Source organism: Ochotona princeps, chromosome 8 (assembly GCF_030435755.1).
Source record: "Ochotona princeps isolate mOchPri1 chromosome 8, mOchPri1.hap1, whole genome shotgun sequence".
In the NCBI taxonomy this organism is placed as follows: Eukaryota; Metazoa; Chordata; class Mammalia; order Lagomorpha; family Ochotonidae; genus Ochotona; species Ochotona princeps.
Window position 1 is genome coordinate 21,225,671 of NC_080839.1, and position 19,067 is coordinate 21,244,737.

General features: G+C 37.4%; 1 protein-coding gene across 2 annotated transcripts in view; it reads right to left on the minus strand.

The window, feature by feature from the left end:
* CTNNA2 (catenin alpha 2) overlaps positions 1-19,067 on the minus strand; it is a 1,134,503-nt gene that overhangs the window by 1,038,502 nt on the left and 76,934 nt on the right. The gene's annotated exons all lie outside the window — the stretch shown is intronic.

Genomic DNA, 19,067 nt, shown 5'->3' on the forward strand with positions numbered 1-19,067 from the left:
TCTAAGTAAAAAAGTCAAACATGATACCAAAAATAGCAAATATCATGTAATTTTCACATGTAGAAGTTTTACCTACACATAAATGTATGGTTGCCACAATAATTGGTATATGGATATTTTTAAATGTTGGTATATATTTACAATATCATCTTCACTAATCAGACTCCTTATATAATAATATATCCTTCTTTCCTCAATTTATGATCCCAGAGTATGTGCTAATCCCACATTATGTGTTAATATATCTACTCTTGCTTACAAAAATTGAAAGCATGCATGTATGTGTGTACACACATGATTTACATATGAAACATGGGAAAACCTTAAGAACTACTTAATCTACATGTGATCACTGAACTCTTTTATACTGTTTTTTTATTTTAAATGTCTTAAAATGAAAAGAAGCTCACAATGATGAATCACCTTATTAGAGTTGGTATGGTAATTTTCAAAAACAAAAGATAATCAATACCAGCAAGGATTTGCAGAAAAAGTCTCACTTGTATGCTTTAGAAGGCAATGTAAATTAGGCTACTATGGAAAACAATACAGAGATTTATATTAAAAACAGTCTGAAAATCCCAGCTTCATTCTGTTTTTTAGGTCTTCAGCCATTTATGAAGGGACTGGTTCAACTTCCTACTTTTAATATATTCTTGTTATCAACACATTATCAGATAATCAGTTTATGAACATTTACTCTCATTCTATAGAAACTGGAGCTCATGATATTAAGTAAAGTAAACCAGGTACAAAAGACAAATATAATCACTATGAGAAAACTTTAAAAAGTGAACTTTCAGTTTAAAATAGTGAGTACTAAATATAGGGAAATGTGAGCAAAATGAGATCAGAGAGAGGTTAGATTAAACTATCAGTATTTACAATTAAATAGAAGAGTTTTTAGTGTTCTATAGTATACTCTAGTGACTATATATTAAAACTGTGCATTCCTTACCATAACAATTGGAGAGAGGATCTGCTGGCTCCAAAAAGATGAAGGTTGGGGAAGTAGAGATACTGACTGCCTAATTTGATTTCAAACACTGCACTATAACACATGAAGGCATACAAGTATTACCGCTTAATTTATAAGATTTTCAATCGCACTACTTGGTAAGTAGTCAAGCAAAATAAAATCAACTTGTTGAAGAGAAATGCGCATTCTAACATTTAATCTGGTAGTACTCACAAGAAATGGAAAAAAGTTCCATGTTTAACAGGTAATGAATAAATAAAAAAACAAGGAAAATGTAGACAACATAATACTTCCTATTCATGAAAAAAATGAAGTCCTGTCATTTGAGGTAATACAATGTTACTAGAGGTCGTTATACTAAGTGAAAACATTCAGGCACAAGGGATGATCTGAGTCATAAGTGGAACCTAAAATGACTGATTTTATACAAGCTAACAGAATGATGGTTTTCACACACTGGGAAGAAATGTTGAGGAAAGGTGAACTGGTACTGATACAGTTGAAAAAGTAACAAAATCTGATACTCTGTTGCAAAGTAGAGTGACTATAGTTAAAAAATAATGTACTGTTGAGTATTTAAAATAAACCTGAAAAAAGGATTTTGAATATTGTCACTATAAAGAAATTATAAATATTTAAGAATATGGTATGCGGGCCCGGCGGCGTGGCCTAGCAGCTAAAGTCCTCGCCTTGAAAGCCCCGGGATCCCATGTGGGCGCCGGTTCTAATCCCAGCAGCTCCACTTCCCATCCAGCTCCCTGCTTGTGGCCTGGGAAAGCAGTTGAGGACGGCCCAATGCATTGGGACCCTGCACCCACGTGGGAGACCCGGAAGAGGTTCCTGGTTCCCGGCATCAGAACGGCACGCACCAGCCCGTTGAGGCTCATTTGGGGAGTGAATCATCGGATGGAAGATCTTCCTCTCTGTCTGTCCTCCTCTGTGTATATCTGGCTGTAATAAAATGAATAAATCTTAAAAAAAGAATATGGTGTGCTTCTATGTATTGGGATACTATGCAGCACATACATGTACCAAAATACCACATGGCACTCACAATGGTGCACACTTTTATGCTACAGTTACAAAAAAAATCTGTTGCAAATACTCATTTATGGGTCTTTATGTAGATATGTTAAGTGATTATTTAAATTGCTGTTATCATATTTTTCCCTCACTTTACGTTCCCACATACGTGGATTTTCATTTGACTCTATTTCATCAAAATATTTTTATTCCGAATCTTCCTAATTTGAACTCTTTGGATACGGGGCTTCACAGTGAGGTTCTAATTCAGGTATCTGTCTTGACTAATGATGTTGCACACTTATGTATCATTCTTATATCTTTTTATCTAAGGACAATTCTTATCTAAGTGATTTTGTTCAAATCATCTCTGCATTTTAAATGTTTATGTTTCTCTTACTGAATTTTGGCATCTCCTATGTTCTCTGAATATAAGCTCTTTATAAAAATACATATCTTACTGAGATTTTCTTCCACTCTGTAACTGGTCCTTCCATATCCATAGCAAAATGCCTTCAAAACAACTGAAGATGCTACATATGCAAAGAGATTAAGTTTATTTATTTTTTATGGATTGTGCTTTTGTTTGTATATGTAGACAGTAAGATCACAACTTTTTTTTCCCATGTTTCTTTCTAGATTTGGCATTTTAGGGCCAGCATTGTGATAAAGCAGGTAAAGCCACTGTCTACAACGCTTACAGTCCACATAGGAATCAGTTCATGTCCTAGTTGCTCCAATTCTGATGCAGCTCCTTAATTTCTCTGGTAAAAACCGCAGCAGATGACCAAAGTGCTGGGACCCACAACAATTATTTTGCAAGATCCAGAAGAAACTCCCAGTTCCTGGCTTTGGCATGGCTCAGCCCTAGCCATTGCAGTCATCTGGGTAGTGAACTCGCATAAAGAATATCTTTCCCTCAGTCTCTCCCTCCTTCTCTGTAGCTCCAACTTTCAAATAAAGAAATAAACTTTTTTGAAAGACAGTTTTATTTTGTGTTCCATAATTAACATGTATAATTAAGTTGTTCCATAACAGCATGGAATTTAAGGTTGTTTTGACATACAGATATGCAACAGTCCAGCAGCGTTGCGGAAAAAAATACCATATCCATCCTTCAAAAAGCTGCCAGTTTCCTTGTCCAAAATAAGCCATATACATACATACATATATATATATATATACACACACACACACACATATATATGAGAAAACGGAAAGTCTAAAGATCAACATATATATATGTCATATATATGTATGTCAAATATATATGTATGATCTTTAGACTTTCCGTTTTCTCATTTTGTAGCTGTCTATCTTGATACCACTATTACACTGCCTTGATTATCTCATAAGTCATGAGTCACAAACTATTAGCCCTGTAACCATAATTCTAACTCTTTCAATTGCTTTTGCTTTTGTGGTTCCTTACAATTTTGAAGCAAATTTTAGGATGAATTTGTCATTTCTACAAAAAAGTTCTACTGGGACTTCCATTGAGATCACTTGGAATCAATTGAAGGTAGGGTTGATAGACTTAGTACACAGATACACACATATAGACAGGGATATAGCTACACAAAATGTATTAGTTTTCACATGAAATTTAAATTCAAGCTGGTCTTATATTCCATTTGGTAATCTAAATCCCAAGAGAATTAATAATTTTGGAAGATTTTTTTTAATTAGAACGAAAGACAGAAATCTTCCATCTACTGATACACTCCCCAATGGTCCACACTGGCCAGAGCTGACTTGATTCAAAGGAGCCAGGAGCTTCTTCTGCTTCTCTCACATAATGGTGGGCCCAAGACTGGGTTGTTTCTCCACTGGTTTCCAAGGTAATCAGCAGCGAGTTGGATCCAAAGTGGAGCAGCCAGAACACCAACTGGCACCCTATGGGATGCTGGTGCTACAGGCAGAGGCTTATTAGATCACTGTACAATGGTGTTGGCTCTAAGATAATTCATATTTTAATAACAAATTTTTCAATACTAAACATAACTTATTTTTCGGTTTAGCTTTTTAATTTTAAAAAACTTTTTATTAGTTTCTATTTGAAATGCAGAGCAACAGAGGAAAATAGATATACAGCCAGTTCCCACCTGCTTGTTCACTCCCAAATTCTCACAGCAGTGGTAGCTTAGCATCAGGGTAGAGCCAGCAACCTGGAATACAGTTGAGGTTTCCCACACAGGCAAGCTAGAACCAATTACTGGAGCCAACCCTGTTACTTCCCATGATCTTCAATGTCAGGAATGCAGAGCCAACAGCCAGAGCTGCAAACTGAACTGACAACAAGTAGTGCCCATTCCCCTTTCTATAATGTTTTATAAATTTTAGTGTACAGCTCTTGCACTGACTTTTCAAATTTTTCTCTAATCATATGATTTGATGCCATTATAAATTGTATTACTTTAAAAATATCAGTCCTCTATTTCTCTTTCATCCTACAACTTTCCAACTCACTATTCTAGTGCAGTCTCTTGTGTGTCCTAACGGATTTTCCACATAGACAATAGCATTTTCTCCAAATTACTTTTCTTTACAATCTGGATTGCTTTTTCTTTCGTAATTAATTTCTGGATAACAGAACTCTCAGAACAACATTGAACAGAAAAAGCAAGAACAAGCATCCTTGCATAATTGCTGATCTTCAGGGGAAAGTATTCATCAAACTTTTATCACTAATTTTGTCCTTGCTGTAGATTTTATTTTGATGCTATTTGTAAGCTGAGAAACTCCCCTCTGTTTCAAGTTTGCTGGGATTTATATTGATTACACAAAAATTTTCAAATGCTTTTTTTCCTACATCCACTGGTTACTATACTGGTTTGCTTTAAGAGTTTAATACTATAACCACTGGTTTCTATCTGTGCATTCCTAAGCTAAACCCCACTTGTGAAGAATATATTCTCATTTTAAATAACAGGGAATTTCAAGAAGGTCAAGCTAAATATGTATTATGAGAAATAACATATAGATTGCAAAAATTTTTGTATCAGAATGATTTTAATTCCATTTTTATATGAATTCTTTGAAGTATCACCATAATATCAGTTCAGTTGGTCATTTTTAACATTTTTTATCTATGCTTTTATCCATCAGTTTTCAAAATGTCATTCAAAAAGGGCAACAGGTTGGAGTGGACACTTGTCCTAGCACTCAGGATTCCAGTTAGGATGTCAGCATCCACACTGGAGTGCATGAAGCGGATGCTCATCTCTGTTCCTGCTAAAGGGGACCACCAGAGGCAGCAGTGATGACTCCAGGTCTCTGTTCCTGCTAAAGGGGACCACCAGAGGCAGCAGTGATGACTCCAGGTCTCTGTTCCTGCTAAAGGGGACCACCAGAGGCAGCAGTGATGACTCCAGGAGTTGGGTTTCTGCAACCCACATGGGAGACCTGGTCTGAACAGTCACCTACTGGTTTCAGCCCCCTACCCAAATTGCTGTGTACATTTTAGGAATGAGACTTATAATGGGAATGCATTCTCTCTCTCTTTCTCTCTCTCTCTCTAGCTCTGTCTCCCGCCCTCCCTTCTCTCCCTCTCCTGCTTTCAATATACACACACACACACACACACACACACACACACATATATATATATATATATATATATATATATATATATATATATATATATATAAAACAGTAAAAATATTTCACCGCTTATTTCTTGCTTATTTTCATTATGATGTACACAATACATGTTTTTCCCCTGTATTTTTAAAAATATATATTGTGGATGCTTTATTTAGGTCACAGTTACTGTTCAGCATTTGATTATGTTACATCCACCTGTAAGATTTTTTTTCCTGTGCTAGGGATTGTTTTCTTGTCCTTAATTAGTGACCTTATAGCTTTAATCAAACTCAGTGGACATTGCTCGTTCCAGTATTTTCTAATGATTCTATGCCATAACCTACTAAAGTTCTTCTCACGTTTCTCTTTTCTTGATTCATGAGGAAAAATTTCTATTAGCATATCTTCACATTCACTTTTTTCTCCTATCATATATATTCTACCATTAATTGCATCCAGTGTATCATTTGAGACATGCTGATTTTTACCCATGTAAACAAGCTTGCACTTTTAAAATAGTAAGCATTCCTTCAATCAATGAAATGAAGATCTGCAGGGCAATTCTAATAACTGTTTTAATAGCCCTGTCTGATAAATCTAACCTCTCCATCAATTCAGTATGAGTTCTGATTGACTTTTACTCTCATTATACATCATATTATTCCACTTCTTTGCTCACCAATGATTTGTGATGAGATACCAGACAATAAAGTCTACCTTGTGGGGTTTTGCTGCTCTGTTTTTTAGAAATGTTCATTAGCTTTGTTCTGGGATACACTTATTATGTGAAATAGTTTAATCATTTTTATCTTGTTTTAAAGATTCCTTAGGTAAGACAAATGGATGTTCAATACAGGCTTAATTATTACTTAGTGCTAAGACAAAACTTTCATCCTAAAACAAGTGCCTCATAATTCATGAAATTCACTAGTCTAGCTAGTCTGATGAGGTATTATTACCAAAAGTGTCTGAGTATCAGCATATTTTCTTCTAATCCTTTTGTGTAGTTCTTTTCCTTGCATCAGTTCTTTTCCTTTCATAGACAAACTATTAAGTTCTCTGATGATTACCAAGGATATACTAGTAAGTTCTCAGATGGTTACAAGACTCCAGAATTATCTAGAATTTTCTGTGTAGCTCATTCCCTTCCACTAGGCTATTCTGCAATCTCAATATATTTCATTCACCTCACAACCTTTGTTTTAGTCTACCAGCTTATTCTCTTATTGTCCACCTCCCAAGCACTGCTGTTTCACTGATGGTGAAACGACCAGCACTTTGGAAAGACCTATGTTTTCTGTTTTTGGATAGATATTTAACCTGACTCTGTTATTTCAACTTGAACAGTAACAGTAATCCTGAGTAACCACACACATAGAGAGAATGGTTTATGACAATGATATGGATTATCTTGGGATCCACATTAATATTGGCTCCTGTGTGTACAGTGCTTTCTCTAACGTATTTATTTAGGATTATTAAGTTTAAATTCCACCAGTATACTTAAAAACTGCTCTCAGTCATCTGTCGCAATTCATATTGCTACCAAGTTAATGATTTGTCAATCTTTTTCTACATCTTCAGTCTTTGGATTAAAATATATATATTTCTTTTAATTGCAAAAGCAGATCAGATTTAGAGAGAAGGAGAGGCAGAAAGATCTTCCAGATCTGCTGGTTCACTCTGCAAGTGACCACAACAGCCAGAGCTGAGCTGATCTGAAGCCAAGAATCAGGAGCTTGTTCCGGATCTCCCATGCAAGTGCAGGGTCACAAGGCTTTGAGCCATCTTCTACTGCTTTCCTAAGCTACAAGCAGGGACCTAGATAGAAAGTAAAGCAGCTTGGACACAGATCAGCATCCATACGGGATCCAGCACTTACAAGGTGAGAATTTCGCCACTGAGCCCTCACATCAGGCCTCACCCACCCCTATTTCATTTTTGTGAGGTAATGCTTATTTACAAATTGCACTGCTCTCTCTCTCTCTCTCTCTCCATATATATATATAAAATTTTCATCTGACAGTTGTTCATTCAAAATTTAGCTCAGGTTTTTTTTCCCTAATAATTTCATTTTATTTTCTAGGTTACGGCTAACAAAATACAACTTTTTGAGGATTTTTACATTGGTGATCAAGGGCTACAGGAAGGTGGGTGAGACAATTATTTCCACAATCTCTCTTTTCCTTCCTGTATTTGAGGAAAGGGAGGAGATAAGGTGAGACATCACACCCAGCTTCCCAACCTCTTCCATGCCCTGGGATGGGGGCCAGCCACCCAAGACCATCACAGGGTTCCTGATGTGGGACAAGCTCCAGGGGCACTGCTCAAGAGATTTTGATAGATCATCAATTGTGAATTGTTGCTGATCTCTCCACTCCAATTATGATAAAATCACTCCAGAATTCTCTGGTTGACATTCTCCACCTTAGTCTTTATTTACTCAGTTATTCACTGCCAACACTTGGCTGGGGCAGTTGATCGATTTCTTCTGTCCTCCTTCCTCTGTTATGGTACCAGGTGTCCTCTGCAAGTTCCAATGTACTGCCATATCCTTCATGTACATCTGGATATGCTGTCCACTGCTCCATCTAAGCCACTGAGGAGACCCAGCTCTGTCACTTGCACTCCACGGTCAGACCATGGAACCTGCAATACTCTCCATGGTTGGGGTTCTGAGTTCAGCAATTCAGTTGCAGGGATCCCCAAAGAAATTTTATCTAAGGTTAGCAAAGACCTGATTCTTGTGGGTGCATGACAAAACAAGGTCCAGCACAGTCCGTCATCAAAATCAGCTTATGCACATGCTGGTGGTTGCAACTGCTGGGTCTGTTCTGTCTCTAGCCCTGCACACTTCTGTTCCAGCTCCCTACTTATGGTCACGGAGGGCAGCAGATGATGGCCCACGTCCTTGGGCTCCTGCACCCTGCTGGAGGACCTGAAGAAAGCTCCTGGCTCCTAGATGCAGACTGGTTCAACTGTGGCTACCATAGCCATGTGGGGAATGAACCAGTAGAGATCTCTCTCCCCCCTTTTCTTTCTCTCTCTCCCTCCATCTCTCTTCTTTTCTCTCTCTCCTATCTCTGTAACTCTGCCTTTCAAACAAAAAAATAATCTTTAAAAGATGAAAACAATCCATTTTAAGTTTTTTCTTAATATGTTACCTAGTATTTGAGACTTCTTTCAGTTAGTATTTGGATTATAGATTTTTCTCACTAGGGAGATTTAAAATTTAAATTACTTGAATATACCATATTTCCTTTTGGAATAAGTGTGCATGTCTTATATATGAAATCTTCTCAAAATTAAACATGGGGAAGAGTATCTCAAAGTATCTAATCCGCTGTTACTTATTTTTGCTATGTGTGTGATGCAGGGATCTAATTCTGTCTTTTCCCATAAGAACAGCCAAAAGGCTCATTAAGCCTTAGTAAGTGGGGCTTGGCAGGAGAGTCTAGTGGCTAAATCCTCACTTTGTAACCACTAGGATCTAATATGGGTACTGGTTCATATCCCAGCTGCTCCACTTCCCATCCAGCTCCCTGCTTGAGGCTTGGGAAAGCAATAGAAGACAGCCCTATGCTTTGGGATGCTGCATTCGTGTGAAAGATCCAGAAGAAGATTCTGGTGCCTGGCTTCAGATTGGCTCAGCTCCCAACACTGCACCCACTTGGGGAGTGAAGCAACAATCAGAAGATCTTTCTTTCTATGTATCCTTCTCTCCATGTCTGCCTTTCCAATACAAATAAATAAATCTTTAAAATAAACAAAATAAACTGCAACGACTTTGTAATATGATCTCTCTAAAAAAAGACAGTAATGAACTTTTCCCTCAATTTGTTTATATTTATATGCAATGCTAAACATTTCTATTTAGACCCACTGTCTTGGCTGCTTGGTTCAGTTTATCTATATAAATATCCTGTATTAAGCCGTTTTATCTAACTATTATAGCTTTAAAATAAATTCCCCAAACTAGAAAATATCAATTGTCCTCTAGAATTTCTAATCGTATTTAAACTTCATATTCCTCATACCATGTACTGTGAGCAATCTGAATTTTTATTGAAATGAAACAGCATTCATGGATTAAGTTTTAGAGAACTGACATCTTTTTTAAGTAATAAATTCATTTTATTTTTGATGTTTACAGAGTTAAGAGGGATGAATGCCCATGTGGACCACCAATTAGGGTAGGGAGGGTCTACAAATGGCAGAGATCGTATGAGATAACTATTTCCAATCTCCTTTCTCTTGTGGTATTTAGGGAAACTGGAGAATGAAGGGGAAAGGGCTGCTTCCAGAAAACCAATCACTTCAGTACTCAGATATGGGCTAAGGTCACCCGATGTCATCCCAGGGTCCCTGATGTGGAGCATGTTCTGAGAAGACTGCTAAAGTGATTTGACAGTTCTGACATGCTGTTAATTTTGTTGCTCCAGAATTGAGGAAATCCTTCCAAGCTCCATTGGTTGACACAGTCCACCAAGAGTCTCGACTCGCCCAGACACTTGTCTGGAAAAGCTGTCCAATTTGTTCTGCCCTCCATGGTACTAGATACACTCTGCAGGCCTCAATGAACTGGTCTTCATGTCCCGCGTGAACATCTGGGCATGCTGTCCACTGTACAAGCCTCAACAACCATTAAGACCCAGTTCTGACACACCCATCCATGGTCAGACCACAGATCTTGTGATTTTTACCAAGCTTGGAGTTCTGAGTCCAGTGATAGAGTTAGGGGAGGTGGTTTCCCCAAAGAACCTCATCTGAGGTGACCCCAACCTGACTCCTGTAAAAGTAAGCCAGTGTGGGTCCAGCTCAGGCCATCACCACATCAGCCTACGTACACACTGGTGGTTACGGTCAACTGGTCAGTTCTATCTGCAGCCCCATCTCATTGTCAAACCAATGCGCCCACTCCCAACTCTAGCAAGTGCTGCAGGCTACCCCTGCCCAGTCTGCCCCATCCCTGGGTTTTATGCAAACTGGTAGGTGTGACAGCCTAGGTTAACATGGCCTATACCCCATCCTGGTTCTTGTGCATTCTAGCGTGCTATTGTTTGGCCCAGCTCTGCCTTGTCTGTCCCCTTCAGAACCACCCTAGAACACTCTGGCTGGTAAATGGAGTTGCCTTGCTTGGCCTGGCTGACATTCAGGAGAAAAGCCAGGCAGAGATCCCTGACATGGCTCATGTATAGTACATGAAGTTCTAAGCTAAGGCAGAGGTAAGATTAAGAGAGAGACATGAAATTAAATTTTAATATTGTAGTATCAACAGAGGATTACAAGTCAAATATAATGGAGAGGAAGGATGTTTAGGGAATTTCATGGTTTCTGGCCCAGGTTCTCTGGTTTGACAGAGAAGGCATCCAGTAAGAAAGAAAAGTAAGAACAAATATGACAACTGGGAAAAAAATTTAAAGATGTGACAACTGGGGACACAAAGAGTATAATTTCATATGTTCAGATTTTGAGATGCCTATGGGTGTTCACATCTAGGAAAGAGCTGCTAAGAGGTCTGAAAGCTCAGGGGAGAGTTGGCAGCTAGAAATAAAGATTCATAAGTCACTGACATATACAATAAACACAGAAGATACAGCATGGGAATAGATTAACTTATTCAGGGTATATACTCCTTATTCTTTGCCATTTCTGATCATGATCACGATGATAGTGCTTTTAGAATGTGAGAAACTCTAGAATACTCATAGGCTCACATTACAGATATTGCATCATAGGGTAAAATAAAAGTGTGAAAAAAGATACAGAGCTAAACATAAAACTAGGACATAGCAGGCAGAACCAGGAAGAAGGACACAACTTTAGCATATCATTTCTAAGAACAAAAAGAAAGGCAATAATGAGTTGTTGATAAAACAATAGGCATGCGAGGTTTAACAGCGAGTCTAATAATCCCAATATTGCCAATAACAAAATTAGCAATGATAGCCAAAACAATTCCTATTATGTGTCACAAACTATTCCAAGTGTTTTAAATTAATATTATGTCTTTAAACTATACAATGATTCTATTAGATGCCATAGTTACTTCCTTTTTATAGGTTAATAAAGAGGGTAACAGGAAGGTAAGTTACTCAGGATCATGAAATAACTTTCAGAGCAAAGACTCAAACACAGCCTAAATGGTGAGTCCCTAATTTTCATCCCTATACATTGTTGCTATTCTAAGCATAATGTTATCTGGTAGAAATAGGTTTCTGTACTTAGGGAGCCTAGGAAGGGATGACTGGGTATAAAAAACAGTAAAAAAAAAAAATAAAATGATGGGCTTCATTTGGACTCAGCTGCAGCTGCAGTCACAGCCCTTGGAGTTTTAATAATATCAACCTGCATTAACATATAATAGATCTTCAGAAGTGCTCATCTCATACATTCAGGTAACAAGAAGACAGAAGTAAGGTCATGCATTGAAATGGTGCTGTAATCGTGAAGGGTAAATGTTGGGAAGTTGAGGAGTAAAGGATGGAGGAGGATGCTGAGTCATTAATTTCACCACATTACAGGAGAAACAGGTCAGATATAGAACAGGAGAGGCAGAGAAATCTAGAGAACGATAGGGTACGAGAATAAATGGGCCATACCATGTCTCCTTCAAGAAAAACCCAGGCCACAAAAGTGGACTGAAAGAAAGCAAACTGTGGCCAGAGAAAATCTTAAATTGAGCATAATCTAGTGTTGAAATTTTTATGGAGGACTGCTCTATTAGTTCTATAATATCCCAGCTGTCATCGTAATATTCTACATCTGTACAAATGTGCTCCAGGAGGCTCAGGAGAAGGCCAAATGAATGGGAGTTATATTGTTCGATGGCTGAGAAACATCCAGGTGAATTATTCTGAAAAGGTCAACTATGTTCATTAGATACACTCAAACATGATATGCCACTAGCGTAGGGAAGAAAACAAATTTAGCAGAGTCCTGACTTTCTGAAATGAAATTAAAATTAGAAAGCCTCGCTAAGCATTTTACATAAAAGTAAAAACACATACTTCCAATCTTTAAAAACTGTTCCTATGTTTACTTTCATGCCCAGGTAACTACAATCTCTAAACATATAAAATTTGTAGTTTGGATTTTCAACACTTTCATATATTTATGAACACATTGTGTAAATATTAAACAAATAGTTGTTATTCTGAATACATGACTGAATTCAACTCTGCAAGGTTCCATACAGAAATGTTTTTCAGGAATCTACTTTTCCTGCAAATAAGAAAGCAGGGTCAGAGAGGACTTGGCTCAGGCAGAAAATTAATTGGATACAGAATCAGACCAGACACACATCATACAATATTCTCCTAAGGGCCAGCAGAGAACTGAGCACTGGAGAAAACATGTCTTTGTTACTTGGGGTATAAACTTTTTTTCCAGTGTATCCATATAAAATCAACACTGTATTCCACAGCAGTGTTTAAGAAGTAAGAGATAGATTTTTGACTCATAAAGGTAAGAGTTTGGATATTGTATGTGTATGTGTATGCCCTTATGACTAAACTTGTAAGAAGAGCAGAGAAAATTAAACAACTTTTTAAAAAATATAAACCCTCCAATCTCAAAATAGTATCACTAAAATAAGTAGTTTCCCACATGATCATTTGTTCATCTGGCAAGACTGCAAAAAGCAAGTTTTGTGTTCACACTCTTCTGAGAGAAAGGCAGGAAAGAGCAAGAATAAGACTGAATGAGAAAAAGAGAAAGGAATAATTTAATATTATGGTACAAAAGGAGAGATATTGAAAGGTGTCATTCATGAGCACTGTTGGGATGAAAAATAAAGGGAAGAGGAAAAAGAAATGGCAACTAAAGCAAAAGAAACAACAGCCCTTCTGCACATATGACAACACAATGTGAAAGTGATTTCCTCACCCCTAAGATATGGCTTGATTTTCTTGCTGTTTCAAAACAAGATTTTATAGAGACCTATATGTCCCTATCAGGTCTTCCATGCTAGGAAAAATTAGCAAAGTCAAAATTATGAAGAAACATTGATTTGCTGAAGACAACCTGTCAGCAGCAGAAGTCTGTCCATGATTTTGACATGAGGGAATTCAGCATAAAATAATGTAACTAGGATATTTCTACACATGAAACAAAACAAAAATGTGAAGCTTAAGTAATTAAAGCTGAAGCTTATGGACACACTTTTTTGTCTTCCCCCAGCCTCCGGTAGGATGAGTCTTTCTTCAAGAGTGTGTCTAATTTGTAGTGAAGTATTCAACTATGTTATTAGCATAATAACAGACTGACAGCAGAAATAGTCCATCATACCTCATGTTTCAGCGAGCTTTGCTAAGATATGGTTAAGCCTACTGTAACATAACATTTATAAAGACATTCTTTTGTGATCCATTGTTATAAAATGTATCTCATTTGATCTGGTACTTCCCAAATGATCAGATAAACTGAGAACTAGGTTAAATAATTTGAGTTAATTAAAATTAGAGTTTCACAGGAAACATAAAAATTATCAACATTAATTTTGGATAAAATTTTATATAATAACAATCTTACAGTTACTGCACCTGATTTCTTATGCTGAATGTTTACATTTATATGCCAACATAAAACATGTTTCACATCTCCCAGAGCAATAAAAATACAATATAGGAGACCAGAAGGCAGAAAGAGAAAATGCAATACTTCAGTCCATTCACTGTGCTTAGAGCAAAACAAAATGGTAAAATTTATTAGTTAGAAAGGGTCATTTTACTTGAAATAAAGAAAAATTAAGAGAAGCAAGCTTTATGTGCTAAAAGTTTGTATGATTCTCAAATACAACACAGCTTTTTTACTCAACAGATCATTTTTAAGCACAAAGTACTGCCATTGAAAAGTGATAATACTGCAATTACAATTAGTCTCCCTCAGGAAAAAAAATTAAAAGGCCCTGTTTTTCAGACAGTGGTCCTCTATGACAACTGAAAATATCTTACCCTGTAACAGAAATCTAATGCTGCCTTTTTAAAAAGGAACAAGTATAAATTTAAAATATAGGTATAATATGGAAAACTGAGAAAACAGTAAAAAAAAATCTAAGGGTATTTTGCCACTCAAGCATTCCTTTGACAAGATAAATTCTCCATATGAAGATTCTACAGCAGGTTTAGCCCTATCATCGTTTAGGAAACATCAACCTACTCCTGATTACATGGCAACATTCTATAAACCTCATGTACAATATATTTTGTTTTGTTTTAATAAGTGAAGACAGATTAAAGAATTACTTAGAATTTAAGAATTACTGCATTCCTTGATAATCACTACAAAGAACAGACTTCACCTCTGTGTATATAAAATCGAGAGTAGCAGAACACGTTTAAATGTATGTTCTAGCAAAGACACTGAGCAAAACACCTTAAACCACTTCAAAATAGCAAACAGAACAGTTTGATTAAGCAACATCTATTCTTATCAGGATGTAAAGAAATCATTTTAAGGTGGGCATTGTGGCACCGAGGAGGAGCTGCTGCTTGGGATACCCAGACACCATTTCAGTGTTCCAGGTCTGAGTCTAGGCCCTTCTGCTCTCGATCAAGCTTCCTGGTTGGGAGGCAGAGTTGACAGTCAAACACACGAATCCCTGCAATACATACTGGAAACCCAGGAGGAGTTCTCGACTCTCGGATTCAGCCTGGCCCAGTTCAGACTACTGCAGCACTTGGGGAACTCAGTCACTGTGAAATCTTCTCTCCTTTCTTCTCTTTCCTGTTTCCTCTCTTCTCTCTCCTCTCCCTTCCACTCCTCTTCCCTTGCTTTCCTTCTCTTCCCTTTTTCTCCTCCTCCTCCTCCTTCCTTCTTTTTCTTTTGATTTCTCTCTCTCTCTCTCTCTCTCTCTCTCTCATCTCTGTCTGCCTCAAGCCTTTTTATGTTCTTGAAGTCAAACTTAAAAGAAACACTGAAATGCAGAATTTGGTAATAAATAATAACTACTAGGAAAACAGTGCAAAGAGCCAACTCCTCAGACATCCTAGCAACAATTACAGGTAGCAAAGCATCACTGATAATAAAATTACCTATTTTCATTGTGTATATTAACAAAGGGAAGTTATAAACTTTGCATTCTCATTAAAGCTGAAGACCGAACACACTTGTGCTTGCCAAGATTAGTCATCACATTCCCAGACAGAAATAAGAAGACACCTACAGCGCCACTGTAGTTCAGTGAGATGGTGAATGTCGACAAGTTGACGTAAGCCTCCACTGTTTAGTTTCCACTACTTCCTGTTGCTCCTAGGAATAAATTAATGTCTGCAGAGGCAAAAGAGCTTGAAAATGTCACAAACATCTATGACTCAGGTTGAACATGAGTTCCTCCTATTTAGCATTTGTCACTTGCTTCTTTGTAATAATGTCTAAACCCAATTTCACGTTGTTTGCTAAGCCTCACCTAGGGAAAGTCTTAAAGAAACAGTTCTTCATAATTTGCCTCTTGCCTGACAAGCTCATGTAATTTATTAAGAAAACACAAGGTCCATTGTGAAGAAATCCAGACCATTTCATTGTGCGAAGATTAGATTTTGAAAATAAAATGCACACTTCCACTTCACAACTCATCACATATCAAAATGAAGAAAACCCAGCTATTACTTCCCTCAGAATAAAACACAAATCATCTTATAGGCTAAATGTATGGGTATCGATTTTACTCCACGAACTGTGGGTCTTGAATCTCCTTTCCAATCAGGAGCAAAGCCCTAGACACTACTTTCTCAGAATAGCCATGGCTTTCTGGAGGAGGCCCTAGCTCATTTTCAACATATATATTGAAAATATATATTGAAAAAAAAATATATATATATTTATATATATAAATATATATTGAAAAAATATATATATATTTATATATATAAATATATATTGAAAATATATATATATATAACAACTTGCAATTCAAGCATGTACCCTGTTCAGATTTCTCAAATTTCAGGCAGACGGTGAAAAAACAGTAAAAACTGGACAGTGACAAATATAGAATGCCACACCATTGCCCCTTAGTGATACCAACTGTTAACAATTGAGACTAGCAATATGTTAGAACTTTGCAGATCCTTTTACTTAGTGCCCATTTATTTCTCCAAATGTCCTATCAGAAGGGCATTTTTACTATTCTCAATTCATTATCCCCTCATTAATTTATTGGAAATATTACATGTTCAAAGCTCTTACCTTTACTTGGAATCTCTCTCACTCTCTCTCACTCTCTCTTGTTCTCCATCTCTATCTCCATCTTCATCTCTCTATCTCATATAAAGATTAACCGATTGATAAAACTGAAAAATACACACTATATTATAACTAGCATAATTATCCTTATATGTAATGCTCTGTATTCTTTATGCTACTCATAATACAGTACTTACTTTTGAGTTTCTTCGTTATTATTGGGTCAATCTTTCTTTTATTTGAGAGAGGAGTAAGAAAAGGAGGGATGAGAAGGAAGAGGAGGAACAGAGAGAAAGGGGCTAAGAGGGAGAGAAGAGAAGGAGGGGAGGAGAGAGGAGGAAGAAAGGGAGAGAGATTTATGGATTTTATCCTCTGGCTCAACAACAACCAGGACTGGGCCAGGAGCCTGAAACATCCATCAAGTCTCCCATGGGGTGGTAGTCTCTACACTGGACCCATCATCTCTAACCTGCCTCAAGACACATTTGTAGGAAGCTGGACTGCAAGATTAGTTCCTGTTGAATCAGAATAAGGGTCAGACGTTGAATCAAGCCTTTCTCTAGGGGACACAAGCATGCCCCAAGCAATAGCTTAAACCACTGCACCACACTGTCCATCCCTCTGTATTGGTCTTCACTACCATATCAAGAAGCGTCAAGTCTTCTACATATAAAATGTCTAAGAAGTACAGTCAGTTCTAAATATCTGTTGAAAAGATGATGTATTATATTCTTTTCCTTCTTAATGTGGTGTGTAATATTTATTCAGTGATTTTTACAAAATTATGTATTTGTAAAATCTACATACCTTAGTAAGGAAACATTTTTTCTCTCATTTTTAAGGCACTATGCTTTAATCAACTTCTGAGATGAATTATCAGCTTCAAACAATGGGGAAACATTTGGAAAGAACAGGAACTTAGGGCTTTTTATGATACTAATAAATATGCAAATGTGAGAAATAAAAACAAACATATATTTACCCAGAAAACTTCAACCCGAAATTAAGGATCTGCTGTTACAATAATTTTACAGTTTGAAGCATTTTTTTAAAAAAAATGATAAGCAAGAGATTTAAGCTATGGCTAAGGTAAGTACTTTCTTTTAAAGATTTACCTGCTTATTTGAAAAGGCAAAGTTAGAGACAGACAGGGAGAGAAAGAAATGTTTCACCCACTGGTTCATATCAGACAGACACAGCAGCCTGCACTGATCCAGGCTGAAGTCAGGAGCCAGATTTATCAGATCCTCCCAAATGGGTGGTAAGGGCCAAGTACTTGGGCCATCTTCTGCTGCTTTTCACAGGCCATTAGCGAAGAGCTGGATTAAACGTGGAGCAGCAGGGCCCAACACAGTAGCCTAGTGGCTAAAGTCCTTGCCTCACATGCGCCAGGATTCCATATGGGTGCTGGTTTGTGTCTGGAGGCCCTGCCTCCCATCCAGCTCCCTGCTTGTGTCCTGGAAAAGCAGTAGAGGACAGATCAAAGCCTTGAAGCCCTGTACCCATGTGGAAGACCTGTAGGAGGCTCTGGGCTCCTGACTTCAGACTGGCTCAGCTCCAGCCATTGCAGCCACTTGGGGAGTGAATCCTCAGACAGAAGATCTTCCTCTCAGTCTCTCCTCTTCTCTATCTGTTCAAATTTCCTATAAAGATAAAACAAATCTTAGAAAAAAAAAAAAGAAGTGGAGCAGCAGGGAGTTGAAAAGACACCCCATGGAATGCAAATTTATCTGCAATGGCACACCACTGTCCTTATTCACTATGTCTATGAGGGAAGATAACATACAATGTCAAGACCTTGGGAAAGTAGTATTACATTCTGATCCCCTTCTCCAGGTTTCTGGCACCACATGAGTGAGCATGTTCATATGAGAATGTACCATAATGTTCCTGCACTCATGTCATCAGACAAAAAACATCTGGGAAGATTTAAGCCTTCCATAATATAGTTTTAAGGTGCTGCTTTTTTTTAATGTGATAGGCATGCATCAATGACTAATCCTGTAATCAAAAATATGACCTTAAATCATGAAGAAATGAAACAAACAAAAGAAAAGGCCACAGAACTGAGCTGGGTCATATTGTGAACATACCATTTTCTGTTAATTAAATGTATTCCTTGCAGTTGCATTGTGAGGGAGCATAGAGAAGAAAGATGAATAGTGGGGTTGGGGCTGAGAGAGGATATCCAGGCCACGCTGATGAGCTGTCCCAAGAAACTACTAACCACTCCCAGGCTGGATTCATCTTACTGGCAACTGCACCCTAAGGAGCTTTTGAGCACTGATTGGGAAAG